Here is a 15331-nt window from a genome sequence, read left to right as displayed (position 1 = left end):
CTATGTGTTGTTTTCTAAAGACACAAAGATGCCCTAACTGTGTCCTTGTGGCAAAGTCAAGTTCTCCTTTCCTACTAAGGACCAGAGGGAAAGTGATGATCGGTATGCACATTGTCCTGGGAAGTTCAGAGACACTGTTGAGCATTCAGCCTCTCCATCTCCTGCTGTGTTTGCTAAAAAATCAGAGTTCAGAATGGAGGGGGAACTAAGACACTCAGTGAAGGTCACTGTGCTAGAGACATTGCGTTGGAGACTGAAACCTCACGTCTCCAAGCATCAAAGTCCTTCGGCATGAGGAAGGTCTAACTCATCAAGTCTACATTTCCCAGCTCGACAGGAAGACCCCACAGTAGTTCCCAATTCCAGCTGGGCCTCAGAATCGCAAGATACAGATGCTGGGCTCTATCTCAGCCCCACTCAGCTTCCCAGAGCAGAATCTTCCGGGAAGGTGCTGAATGCGCTTTTAAAATTCTTCAGGGCTACTGAATTTGCCAGGCTGAGGGCCCCTTTCTGGAATCAGTGATTTTGATGTTCTAGCCCGGGGAAGATCAGATGGTTAGTTGCTATTCCCCTGGGCATTCTAGGGAAGAAAAAAGTTCACTTGAGATGGCCAAGAGGGTATCTCCCACCACTTGGCTCTGGGTCTGTGGTCTGTCTCTTTCCATACTATACTTTCTGCTTCATGTTAGCTTCCCAGGCATGCCAAGGATAGCCCTCTCAGGTCACTTCTGCTTTCTTTGCTTCATGTCACCAGCCATCCTCAAATGAATGCAGCCTCCAAAGGCCTCCACCATTCATCCCCTCTTGGTCACTCCTACCTCCGGCTTTAGTTCAAGCTCTCATTAGTTTCCCACCAGGCCTTGCTTCCTTGCTATCCTTTATTGCTTCTTCACTGGGTCACCAGGGTCCTCTTTTTCTAAAGACAGATCTGCTCCTGCTACCTTTCTATTCAAAGGTCCTCACTACTTCCCACAGCATGGAGAGTAAAGACCAAGTGCCTCACTTGGCCTTGGATTTCTTTCCTACAATATGTTTCTAGCTCATCTTTCTAGCCTCAAGTGCTACATTCCTACTCCCAACCCATGCTCCAGTTACATTGGTTCATTCATAATCACTCACATATACTTCGCAACTCCACGCTTTCCTCAAATTATTCTCATAACCAAGAATACCTTTCCTCACCATATTCATCTACAGCAATCTTACTTTGATGTCCAGCTTACATCCCACTTTGCTCAAGAAACTTTCATGGGTTCTCCCATAAAAATTGATTCTCTCCTTCCAGGACAACTCTGTCAGTACCCTTATAAGCCTGGGGGGTGGGTAGCAATGATGGGGTAGAAGATGAAGCTCTGACTAAAGTCCTCAGGTGAGGTCATTGGTCATTAAAATCTTTCTTCAAGGTTCTCAACATGGTAGACATTTCTGTGAGATGCTCAGTGATTTCACCTTGATCCTGAGTATTAAACCTCCAAGATTGTATAGTATTTTGGAGTTACCTAGCAGAGATGTGGTGGTCTCAGGGTAAAAGGAATCCTCAGGCAAGTATTCTTTACTGTTCTAAACATGAAACAAGAGGCTTGCAACCTGGAAACCTGGAGTAAAGTGTGAGGTGATCAATATAGGAATTTATTCCATCGAACCCAAGTGAGCTCTTCTGGGGAGAACAAGGAATGAATGGAGAGCACCAGTGGCCAGGCAGAGACCAAGGGAATCAGAGCTGAGGAAAACCAAGTTGAATGGGGGCTGGCAGCTCAGGACAGTTGGGGACATAGCCTTTACTCAGACCCCAGTTAATTCTGTGATTGCTATTGGAAGCGCCTGAGCAGCACCCAGGACAGCTAACTTGTGCTGCCTTCAATCCTAGCAACCCACCCTGGCCACTCAGGACCTTACCTTCTCAGCATCCCCACCTGACCTCTCCTTTCTGACAAGCACCTTCTTCCAGTTAAGCAAAAATCCCTTCCTCTGCTCAGGGGAGAAGTAACAATTTTGATAACATCAAACATTAAAGTGCATATTTTGTGCCAGACACAGAGGAGTGTCAATGTCTGTGCATTACATCAGCTGAATCTTCACAAATCTTGAGGTAAGAACTACTATTATTCCTATTCCACAAATGAGCTAACTGAAGAGTTAAGTACAAGAAGGGAATCTTTATTATAGAATCCAAGACTTTGCTTCAAGGCATAGTTTTCCTCCTGATACTCCTGGGAGTTGGGGGTTAGTTGGTGGGAGTGTTCAAGAAACTCATGAAACTATCAGCAATGCATGTGTACTTGAGCTTTTCAGGGGAGAGCATCTACACATTTTATCAGATTTGTAAAAACTTAAAGACAGTGTCACAAGACCATTTTTTTAACCAATAGCTTAATAAAATGAGGACGTGGCAGTGCAAAGTTGAAAATACTACAGCACAAGACAGGAGGTCCTACTTTTCACAGAGGTTATTCTTTTAATAGAAAGCTTTTATTTAATAAATATAAATTTCATAAGTACAACTTTTGGATTATAGTGGCTCTTCCCCCCATACCAGACCCCCACCCCCAAACCATCCCACCTCCTACTCCATCTCCCATCCCATTCTTAAGATTCATTTTTAATTATCTTTATATATAAAAGAGTAACTCTATATTAAGTAAAGATGTCAACAGTATGCACCCACACAGACACATAAAGTATAAAGTATTGTTTGAAGACAAGTTTTACCGTTAATTTTCAGAGTTCAACACATTAAGGACAGAGATCCTACATGGGGAGCAAGTGTACAGCGACTCCTGTTATTGATTTAACAACTGACACTCTTATTTATGATGTCAGTGATCACCCAAGGCTGTTGTCATGAGCTGCCAAGGCTATGGAAGCCTCTTGAGTCCACGAACTCTGATATTATTTAGACAAGGTCATAATCAAAGTGGTACCTTCAGAGAAAGGTACCTCCTTCTTTGATGGTCCCTTCTTTCCACTGGGATCTCACTCACAGAGATCTTTCACGTAGGTCATTTTTTTTTGCCACAATATCTTGGCTTTCCATGCCTGAAATGTTCTAATGGGCTTTTTTAGCCAGATCCAAATGCCTTAAGGGCTGATTCTGAGGCCAGAGTGCTGTTTAGGGCATTTGTTATTCTATGATTCTGCTGTGTGGCCTGCTTCCCATGTTGGATCGTTCTTTCCTTTTTAATTCTATTATTATTAGAAGACACTTGGTCTTATTTATGTGATCTCTTTGACACTTAATCCTATCTTTATGATAAATTATGAACTTAAACTGATCACTTTAACTAGAAAGATGGGATTGGTACCTGCCAACTTAATGGGATTTGGAGTCCCATGGCAAATTTTTAGCTTTACCCTTAGGTGTAAGTCTGAGGGAATGAGTGCCAAACTGTACATCTCCTCCCTCTCTTATTCTCACTCTTATTTTTAACAGATAAATTTCCTTTTCTTTGTTTTTTAAATCATTGCTCTGCTGGGCAATTTTTTTTTTTAAAAGATTTATTTTATTTATTTTGAAAGACAGAGTTACAGAGAGAGTTAGAGACAGACAGAGGGGTCTTCCATCTGATGGTTCACTCCCCAGATGGCCACAATGGCCAGAGCTGCACTGATGCAAAGTCAGGAGCCAGGAGCTTCTTCTGGGTCTCCCACACAGGTGCAAGGGCCCAAGGACTTGGGCTATCTTCTACTGCTATCCCAGGCCACAGCAGAGAGCTGGATCAGAAGAGGAGGAGCTGGGACTGGAACTGGCATCCATATGGGATGCTGGTGCTTCAGGCCAGGGTTTTAACTCGCTGCGCCACAGTGCCAGCCACAACAGATACATTTTCAATTGGATTTAAACACCTGAGAATAATTCTCACAGAGGTTATTAAGTAACTCACCTTAGTGGAAAGCTTTCCACACACAATCTACTCTAGTATCTTTCATATCTCAAACTTTCTATGAACTCAGTGCTTCTCAAAGTATGGTCTCTGAATCACTATAAGCAGCAATGTATAGGAACTAACTAGAAATCAAAATTGGGCTTTCACTCTAATCTATTGAATACAGAGATGTTGAATGTTGAAACAAGTCTCTCACAAGTTACTCCAATGGATGCTTAACTGAAGTTTATAGTTCACCCTTGGATCCTTGGGTTGGATAAATGGTGCTGTAACATTTATATTAATCATTGGTCTTAAGGGGTCCTGGATGTGTTACAAAGCATTTTAAAAGCTTTCCTTTGTAAAAAAACCCCTTATTTTCAATTTTATTTAAAGAGAGAGAGAGAAACAGAGAGAAAGAGAAAGAGATGGAAAGAGGTCTTCCATGCACTGGTTCCAAATGCTTGCAGAGCTAGGGCTGCGCCAAGCCAAAACCAGGTCTCCCATGTGTGTGGCGGGAACTCAAGTGCATTAGCCACCAAGCTCTGCCTCCCAGGGTGTGCATTAGAAGGAAGCTAGATTGGAAGTAGAGTGATTGGGACTCAAGCAGTAGACTTAACCATTGTACCAAATGCCTGCCCTTTAGAGATTTCTTTGATGGAAGCAGGTCCTTGTTTCTTTGAAGATGTAGAACTAAAGGCAATGCTGTTAACTCTGGTCAACATCTCCTACCTCCAACTCAGTCCAAAGCAAGAATGCACATCTGTGGGCTGCCTGATTTGAATGATATCTATCAACTGCTTTATTTATTTTATAATAATTTATACCTTTTAATTTAAAAATTTTTATTGATTTATTTGCAAGGCAGGTACAGAGAGAGTGGGATACAGAGAGGGAGAGAGATAGAGATCTTCCACCCACTGGTTCACTCCCATTTGGGCCACAATAGCTGGAGCTAAGCCAAGCTGAAGCCAGGAGCTAGGAACATCATCCAGGTCTCCCAAATGCATGACAGGGCCCAAGTACTTGGGCCACCTTGCATTGCCTTCTCAGGTGCATGAACATGGAGCTGGATTAGAAATGGAGCAACCATAACTCAAATCAGGGCTCTGACATGGGATTCTGGCATCATAAGTAGAGGCTTAACTCATTGCACCATAACATTGAACCCTATCACCTACTTTAAATGTGTTTCTATATACTGGCTAACAATAACAATAAATAATAATAAATTAACAAAGCACAGAAACAATACAACACTACACATGATATATAACTACCATTATGAAAAATAATGCTATTATTAATATTAGTAGCTTATTGTCAGGCATAATGTTACATGATTTTTTTTTTTTTGACAGGCAGAGTTAGTGAGAGAGAGAGACAGAAAGAAAGGTCTTCCTTTTTCTGTTGGTTCACCCCACAAGTGGCCGCTACGGCCAGTGTGTTGTGGCTGGCACGCTGTGCTGATCCGAAGCCAGGAGCCAGGTGCTTCTCCTGGTCTCCCATGTGGGTGCAGGGCCCGAGCACTTGGGCCATCCTCCACTGCCTTCCTGGGCCGCAGCAGAGAGCTGGACTGGAAGAGGGGCTACCGGGACAGAATCCGATGCCCTAACCGGGACTAGAACCCAGGGTGCCGGTGCCACAGGCGGAGGATTAACCTAGTGAGCTGCGGTGCCAGCCCTATATGAACATTTATATGCATGTATATGTATTATATAACAAACCCTATGAGTTAGGTACATAAGACTATTTTACAGATAAGCACATTTTAGTTGTTCAAGATCACATCATGTGTACAAGGTGGAGCCTGGATTTATGCCCAAGTTCTTTTGAATTCCAACCTCTGCTCTGTTACTCTGTTAACCATTCTGTCATATTGCTTCTCATCCACCACTCATTCAGTGTTTATTCAGCCAACAAACATTTTTTGGGTGTCTCTATGTATCTGGTCCTACACAAATGTTGAGGCTGAAGACAGCTGGTCCAGAGAGGGGACTGTGATCGATTCTCAGTACAATGTGGTAAGTACTGCAGTGGGAGTATGAACGAAGTGCAGTTGGGGAGTAGGAGAGGGAAGTTGCTCCTGAGGTTTTACTATCAAGGTCCTGTGAGACAGTATCTAGCTTCTGCCTCTTAAAAATGTAGTCAATTGGCTGTTTAGGAAGTCAAGAAAAGACATCTCATTACTGCAAGTGACCATGCAGGAAATGAATGGCTTGCTCTGTGGCTTAAGAGTCACAGGACCTGCAGTGCCATTTTGCCTTTTCCATTAGTTTATTTTAAAAGGGAAGAATAAGGTGATAATAATAATAAGACATTCACTATGTGACTGGCACTGGAATTAAGCGCTTTCAGTGCATTTAAACCTCACAATTTCCCTAAGCAGATGAGTACCTGACTCTTACATAAATTTCCCAATTTACAAAGGGATATAATTCTGAATGGGTCAAAAGAGACCCACGTTTTTATTATTCAGAATCAAAGAAGTCAAAGTATCAAGAAGCCTTGAACCCATGATGCATCAACCAGCAGAATGCCTGCCTGTCAGGACTGTACCCTATGCAGCATCCAAAGATCACTTCTTAGTCCAAGGAAAGACTTAATGTGGCAAAAAATAAAGTTCCTGAATCACAAGACTAGAAGTGAACTCAGAATATCACTCAGATCAAGTCAAGTGTTTAGTTGGATCACAGTTAAATGATGTAAATGAATATTCATGTTGATGAAAAATGTATTCTGTTATAAAAAAAATTCCAATTTACTTTCAGAATTTGTTCCAACAGTTACCAACCAGTAAGCTTCTATTGCACATGATATTCTCCATCCATATGCCTTAACTAGTTTACTTCAAACCATTTTAGCTCAATTGCAAGGGCAAGAAAGTGTTACCACTCTCCATGTAATTCATCAAGATTTTAAAAACATTACTGAAATAGTCTTTTCTTCTACATGATTTAAAAAATGTAGTTCTTCTAAAATATTTATTTAAAAGGAATAAGTATTATCTATACTTTTTTAATCTAAATAGTTGGATTTTTCTCATAAAACATGTGACATACCTAAACTGGAGCTGAATAGCTTAAAATACTAATGAACATTACATGTATTGACATTACTCTGTGATTGCAATATGAAATGCAATATTTGTAGGGTGTTCTTTGACTGCTTTATTCCCTTGCAAACACTTTAAGGCTGAAGTTAACATTCCATTTCACAAATGAGAAAAATGAGACAGAAAGATTGTATAACTTGTCAAAGACACATGGCTAAATTGCAAGAACCTGAACTGGGAGTGAACACTGGCTTCTTACTAGAATTCTCTATGACACTAAAATTTTTGTGTGAGTACAGAGCTAAAGAGACGGGCTCCTGTTCTGGGAGATCAATGAATTTCCCTGACTGAACGTATTATTTATAGACTCTTCATGACTTAACAAGAGACACTAAGAAGCGATTACAAAAAAACTTTGGCTGCTGTGATGTTCCATGACCTCTAAAATGTCAACAAAAGGCATAAAGTCATCAGAAATGTGATTGATGACTCAAAACAGTAAACAACCAACGCACTACATATTTGTCACTAAATTGGCCATCCAATCCGCACTATATAGCTAACAACTAAAGACAGCATCAGTAACTTAAGGCAGTGGTATTTGAGGAGTTAATAAGTACAGAGGCAAAATATCTTGATGAAGAGAGGCCTATGCTTTCTCTGTTCCTCTCCCTGGTATGGGCCCTGACACCCCACTCAGTGGCCAGCCAGCTGGCTGCTAGTTTGATAAACAGAGAACCATTGCCCATCTTGCAGGCCTTTGTGATTAGGGTCTGGCATCTTTAAGATGACATTCCACGCAGAGACATGCCAGAAGGAGGGAGTTAAGGAGGATGGGGAGCAGGACTTGTTAGCTAGAAAGGACTGCGGGTGGTGAGGGAGACTGGGCAGGAAGCCCGCAAAAGGCAAGGGTGAACAAAGTGCAGCACTGGGGCTTTTCATCTCAGCAAATTCAGCATCAAGATACACACACACACACATTAAAGCATAGTTTTAGATTTTTTTCCACCTCATGCCAGTCCAATCACACTTCCTTTGCTCTCTACAATTAAGTCACTCCTTAATTCCTCTTGCTACTACACCAAATAAGGTAGTCCTATGAGGAATCACGTGATTTTGGGAGCATCACCAAAGTATTTCTGTGCAGAACTCAATTTTATACTTTAATTCATTCCATGTCCTTTGTAACAATCACCATCAACTGCTGAAGGGGTGACTGCAATGCAGTCCTTCATTTCCTCAAGGCTGCGAGCAACAGGCAGTACAAACAAGAAGTGAAAGCCCACTGGAGTTATGAACTTTTTAAGGTTTCATTTCCTTTTTAATCACCCTGCACACCCGACTTCAGTAAACTGCTTGAAAAAATCTGGGGTTATCCTGGTTAAAGAGATATTGAATTAATAAGGCACAGAATGGAGGATGACCGAGAGTATGGCTATAGGGATTCGCATCTGGCTAAACAAAATGGTTCTTCTGTGAAAGAAGTATCCATATGGCAGGCTAAAGAGAGGCCTGATGACCTTGTGTGAAGACGCAGAAGGCCTTCTCCTTGGATATGCTGACGCCATAGGCAAGGTTTGAGGAAGCTAGGATGTCAAAGGATGAACTCAACATTAAGAATTGTCATCACAGTCTATAGATCTGCACTGGACCCAGAAGATTAAATTTAAGCACAGTAAATGTGAAATTCTGAATTTATTATATGTGCCGCCAAAGTGAGTACAACATTCTGAATTTAGGAGACTGCACAAAATTAAGATGAAGGAGACTTGACGAGTATATTTCATTCTACGTGGGGATTTTAATTGACCATAAAGTTTTATCATTAAAAAAAAAAGATTTATTTATTTGAAAGTCAGAGTTACACACACACACACAGAGAGAGAGAGAGAGAGAGAGAGAGAGGGAGAGAGAGGTCTTCCATCCGATAGTTCACTCCCCAATTGGCTGCAATGGCCGGAGTTGTGCTGGTCCAAAGCCAGGAGCCAGCAGCTTCTCTTGGGTCTCCCATGTGGGTGCAGGGGCCCAAAGACCTGGGCCATCTTTTACTGCTTTCCCAGGCCATAGCAGAGAGCTGGGTTGGAAGTAGAGTAGTTGGGATTTGAACCAGTGCCCATGTAGGATGCCGGCACTGCAGGCAGCGGTTTTACCTGCTACGCGACAGTGCCAGCCCCAACTTTTATCTTTATCATGCCAATATCTTCCTGAAGATGCAACACACATTCTCCCTTTACTGTCTTCATCTCTTTTTTCAACAGATCCCCTGACAATTCATCCCAGTCTTTGGCTGAATTAACAAACATGCGTCCAGATCACAGGAGGGGTGGATGCTAGTGTACACTGAATTAATCTATGCAAAACTTCAGTATTGTATTTAGTGCCTACAGACACTGACAGCTCTCATACACCTGTAGTGGGAGAGACTGACTGTACAGGGCATTGGAAACCATGTGTTTGGAAGATGGATGAGAAACTGTAGACACATCCTGAAGAAGGGAAGATACAAAGGTTCAAGTATCTACATATTTGAAGAAGTATACTGGTAGCGTGATGATTAAGAGCTTTGGCCCTGGCATCAGGCTTTCTGGGTTTAAATCGCTGACAGAAGTCACTGGATGTGGGCACTGGATTCTACCACTCTGTGAAGACACTGTCACAATGTCTTAAAGGAGGGAGCTGTGCTATACTACATTCACCTTTGTGTATATACCGGGCCTGATATATCATAGGTGTTTAATAAATGCTTTAGCTTTCCTTTGTAAAGGCACGATAAACAAAGAAGCTTGGTTTCAGAAGCAAATTACAAAGGAGGTACATAGACACGCTGGTTATGCACCTGGTGGCAACCGCAAGGCAAATAATACCAGCTCATCACTGCCTTCCCCACAGCTGGCAGTGGTGGTCATGAAAATGATGTGGTGTGCTGCAGTCAGACTTGCCTCCTGGTAACTGAACAAGGAGGCAGCTTGAATGACAGTAAACTGCTTTTTTGAAAAGAAGAAATGTATATTTTAGATATTATTCATCTTAATGGGTCCACGTCAGCTAGGATTAGAGTCAGCTCTAAGTATACATTTTTCATTCTTTCTAATCTTGGCTCTCTTGTTGTTCTGTTCATACACTTTGGAAAATGCATTTTTTCCCTGATGCCATGATATCAGGCTGTTTTGTCCTCAGTGAAAATATCTGCTATTGAAGCTTAATTAAAAAATACAGTTGTTTCCACTTCACAGCTATCAGAAGAATCTTTAACAGTGTTTGTTTTCTCTTCATGTGAGATAATTTGGGGAAATGCTAGCTCCTCACTCCACAGAAGGTCACTAGCTAAAATGAGATGGTTCAATCGATAAGCATTCTTTCAGGAATGTGCAGTATTCCCAAGATCCTATCCTTGCAGGGCTCTGGGCTTTGGAAAGAAATCAAAGTCTTGTTAAAAGCCCCGCATCTAAATGTAGCCATTCAGAAAATAGCCATGAAAATTCGTTTGTTTCCCCTAAGCTATCTGCTCTTTAAAAGGGTTGTGAAATATAAAATAATTTTAAAGGCCTTACCCATTTAACTCGAATTATAAATATATACAATGTTGAAATGGATTATGGTGAAAGCTCAACAGTTACCACTTTATTATTTCATATACATAAAATATACCGTACAATCATATATACCTGTGCATTCACATGGTTAGATAATACCATCTTAGAGTTAACTCTGTCACTGGGTATTATCATAGAAAATGCAGGAAAGTATTTATATATTTCCTTGGGAACCCAGTAGGATTTTTGTGTTCTGACGTGCTCTATCTGTTCCTTGCCTCAGTAAAGGCACTGACCCCAAGGAAAACTAACAAACCAGGTTCCCAAAACAAAACTCTTAAAGGTTGAGAAAGCGGGGTAAGGGCACACTGAGATGCTTAGATATGGGGGTAAGAACAAGTAGTTGATCAAGAACAAGTAGTCTTCGAACCAAATTTATTTCACCAGATTCCACTATTCAAGTTGTATGCATGAAACTTCCCCATGCCCATTTACTTCCACTTCTGTGTTATGTTTGGTCAACGTGCAACCTCAGTTAAATCGCTTCAAGGGATTAAATTACCCTAGAGATGCCTACAAGACAGGGCCAGCTAATGTCTGCAGACAACTCTTCCTTCTCCTCCCCACCCTGGCTCTTCTACCAGCTATTCTCACTTTTTTATCTTCTCCAAATCCTCAAGGCTCTTCATACCTCAGGGCAGTCACATGCCCTGCTCTTTCTCACTGGTCCATTCATCCTCTTCACTTTGACCTGGTTGACCCCAATCCTTGAGCCCCAGCCTAAGCATCACTTTCAGAAGGCCTTTCCTACATCCCTGCTCTGCTCCACCCTTGGTCTAGATTATGGTTCTTGGCTATAAATGTTCATAGCTTGACTGATCAGTGCCCTGAATAATAGTTTGTTTATTGTCTCCGTCTTCTGCTAGACCCCGAATCCCACAAAGACAGGAGCAATGCTGATGCTTAGTAAGATGGTACCCAGCCTATGGTGTGGATGCACCATGAGTACTTCTGAAATGAACGAGTACAATGGACCCACTGAGATTCTAAAGCTACCTGCACTTCATTTCCATACACTTGGGTGATACCTGACTGGAAAGTTTTGGCCTGGAGGGTATTTTAGAGCATGTCTGAACCCATGCCTACCTTTTCTCTGCCCTCCCTGAAACCACTCCCTCACCCAACACAGTCACTCCAGCGAGTATTTACAGACTGCTAATGAACGATACCTCTTTTCACCACGAGTTTTGTCACATATCTTGGAATTGTAAAGATAATATATATTCCTAGTTTTCCCCTAGTGGTTATAGAAAGGAAGGTTGTTTTAATGAAACTTTAATGCTCTTCCCTTTTCCAGTACCGGATGATTAGCAAGACTAATGATTGAGTAGGAGAGAATCAGAAAAATAGATGGTCATAAATTCAATCCTACTATGATCTAATTCTGTTGAGAGTCCTCTTTTCAAAACACAAACAACTCTAAGTTCTCCACTTGAATCTAAAGGTGCATTTTTTATTCAGCTCAGTGCACACCTCAGGGAAGGATATAGCTTTCAGTCATGAAACTGACACATTTCCACATTTCTTCTGATAAAGTGAAATGTATCTGGAACCACCCTTAGACCTTCTGTAGCATTTACAAAACAAAGAAAACATTAAACACCGAAAGAAAAAGAAAAACATTTGCATTTCTGAAAGGCAATTTTCTATGACTATTACCTAAGGAAAAAAATGTTTGACTTAATGCCGTCTGCAATAAAATGACCACAGGGACAGGTCTAAATGGTTTATTAAATAAGAAAGATTGAACGCATGAAAAATTGTTCTCTCAAAAGATTTCTAACCCACACATGTAATTTATATCATGGCAAAATTCAGCACAAAAGTTCTATTGTTTTTGGCAAAATAACCTGCAAACATCCTTAATTAGGATGAAAACTGAAAGAACAGTTTAACGCTGTTGACAGCTATTAGTTTTAAACAGCTACCCTATTATTTTGTTTATGGACACATGAAAAGAAATAAATATGAAACCAGAAGACAAAGTTATTAAAGACATGTAATTTTTAATCTTACGATTCTTATTTTTATGTCAATATCAGAAATCATATGCTTTGAACATTGCCAAGTTGGATGGGAATAAAAGAAATGGTTGAGACAATGAAAGCGTATTCCCTTAGATATTTGAAAAAGATGTCAGCATTTAAGTTAATCAATATCTGTTTCTAGTGGGCTTTACTTTGAGAAGTGATGGCCTCTTTCTGGGGAGAAGGGGTAATTCTTTATACTGACATTCCATTCCATTTACTGCAAGATGTAAATGAATGCCTCCATTAAATGAATTCCATGGTCAGTTGATGCCCAAAGGAGTCTTTTTTCTATTGTTACCATTTATCATCATTCAGTAGGAATGGATATTTCTCAAAAACAAATCTGAAAGCACACAACACAGGACATCATTTTCAAACTGGTGATGCTAAACTTGTCCAGGGCCATGTATTTTTTTTCTTAAGATTTATTTCATTTATTTGAAAGGCAGTGTTGGAGAGAGTGAGAGAGAGAGAGAGAGAGAGAGAGATCTTCTTCTCACAAGTTCACTCCCCAAATGGCTACAACTGGTCAGGGCTGGGCCAGGCCAAAGTCAGGAACCTAGAACTCTATCTGGGTCTCCCACATGGGGGCAGGGGCTCAAGTATTTGAGCCATCTTCCCTTGCTTTCTCAGGTGCATCAGCAGGGAGCTGGATTGGAAGTGGAATAGTCGGGACTCCAAACAGCACCCTTATGGGATACCAGAGTCACAGAGGGTGGTTTTTGCAGGTAGGAATTAGGCAGAAGAATCTGAATACATTATGTGGACATTCTGGCTACTTCGCTTATTTAAATTTTAGTAATAACCTTTAAGAACGAACTTGTGTGTGACAAACACAAGGTAAAAGGCGACTTTCAAGCCTTTGGTGTCAGAGGCAGGGTTCCAGCCTGTGGTGGTTTCCCTCCCCCTGCTGTGTGACCTCAGACAAATTACTTCAGTAATTTCACCTCTGGGCCTGAACTTCTCATTTGGTTTCCTTTTCTGAAAATGACAGTTCTTGTGATGAGGATCAGGCAAAATCATGTGGTCTATAAAAATGGCTTTAATGGTTATAAAGTGGTACAGCAAATCAGGCCCGTTTCTGGATAACTTGGAAAAAAAAAATGTATGTGGCAGGGATCACTAATCTGAAGAATTCAAAAACTTTAGGGGTGACATTCAACCTGAGTTACTTGGATTTACCGTTTCAAGTTCTTAACATTTGTAGACATAGCCTTAAAATTGAGTAAAATGTGGAAAAGTAAACTTGGTAATCTCTTTCCCTCTCTTTCTTTCCCTCTTTCTTTCTTTCCCTCTTTCTTTCTTTCCCTCTTTCTTTCCCTCTTTCTTTCCCTCTTTCTTTCTTTCCCTCTTTCTTTCTTTCCCTCTTTCTTTCTTTCTCTCTCTCCCTCTCCCTCTCTCTTTCTCTCTTTCTTTCTTTCTTTCTTTCTTTCTTTCTTTCTTTCTTTCTTTCTTTCTTTCTTTCTTTCTTTCTTTCTTTCTTTCTTTCTTTCTTTCTTTCTTTCTTTCTTTCTTTCTTTCTTTCTTTCTTTCTTTCTTTCTTTCTTTCTTTCACAGGCAGAGTTACACAGTGAGAGAGAGACACACAGAGAGAAAGGTCTTCCTTCTGTTGGTTCATCCCCCAAATGGCCACCACGGCAGGCACTGCGCTGATCCGGGCCAGGAGCCAGGTGCTTCCTCCTGGTCTCCCATGCGGGTGCAGGGCCCAAGCACTTGGGCCATCCTCCACTGCATACCCGGGCCACAGCAGAGAGCTGGACTGGAAGAAGAGCAACCGGGACAGAATCTGGCGCCCCATCTGGGACTAGAACCCAGGGTGCTGGCGCTGCAGGTGAAGGATTAGCCTAGTGAGCAGTGGCGCCGGCCACTTGGTAATCTCTTTCATGAGGCTCCTTTAACTTTTTACTGATTTCTTATTACAAAACTAATTTATGTTAAATTCAGAAGTTTTCACCAGTTTAGAAGGATGTACTTTCCCTCCACCACTGCACGCTTTTTCCTGCTCCATTTCTCTCTCTCTCTCTCTCACACACACACACACACATGCTCACACACACTCCCCATTTCCCCTCCCCAGAGATAATCATTATGAACAGTTGCTTGTAAAATTAAACACTTTGAAGTTGGAAAATATTGTAAAACATTTATGAATTTTTAAAAATTAAATAAAAAAATCTAGAATTAGTTCGTGCCAGTCAGACTTGGTGAAATCTCAAATTCCCTTGGAACTACAGAATAACCAATTGTCGGGTGAGGGAATTGAAACAATAACCCTGTAAACAAACTGTCCAAAGTGAGTGGCCAGAGACAGCCTACAGCAAAGATGGAATAAAGCCCTCAAGAAACACCATCTCCTCATCATGGTTTATAACAACTTGATGACGTTCTTCAACATGTTTTAATGATTATCATACCTTCCCCTTCACAAAGGATTGATTTATTATGGTTTAAATTTAAAGAAAACTGGTTCCCCAGTTTTGAATCAGGCTTAGATTACAGAACACATAAAATCAATGACTTTGTTCTAGGCAAGAAGAAATGCAGGTTCATTTAAGTGCAAAAAGAATAATCCTGGGGAAAAATTCCTCATGCCGGTCCACCTACTATTTCCACCACTCACCTGCCCACCTCTGCTCCTCTCTCACTAGCACCAGCTCCACCACACTCAATGTTTTTGTGGCACCCTGACATTCACAAAGTACCTCTTCTATTATTTATTTCAACCCTCAACACAGTCTTGTCACATAGGAAGCTCACAGCTTTTCAAGTTTATAGATAAAAACTCTGAAA

The 15331-nt window shown here is 41.1% G+C and overlaps 1 protein-coding gene across 7 annotated transcripts in view; it reads right to left on the bottom strand.

Annotated features, from left to right (window-relative positions):
* Window positions 1-15331, bottom strand: part of SLC25A21 (solute carrier family 25 member 21) — a 559911-nt gene that overhangs the window by 6916 nt on the left and 537664 nt on the right. The window lies entirely within an intron of this gene.

The sequence above is a fragment of the Oryctolagus cuniculus genome, chromosome 12 (genome assembly GCF_051225735.1).
Source record: "Oryctolagus cuniculus isolate XC-2025 breed Fujian yellow rabbit chromosome 12, ASM5122573v1, whole genome shotgun sequence".
Taxonomy (NCBI): domain Eukaryota; kingdom Metazoa; phylum Chordata; class Mammalia; order Lagomorpha; family Leporidae; genus Oryctolagus; species Oryctolagus cuniculus.
This window is presented reverse-complemented; position numbering and strand designations above follow the sequence as displayed.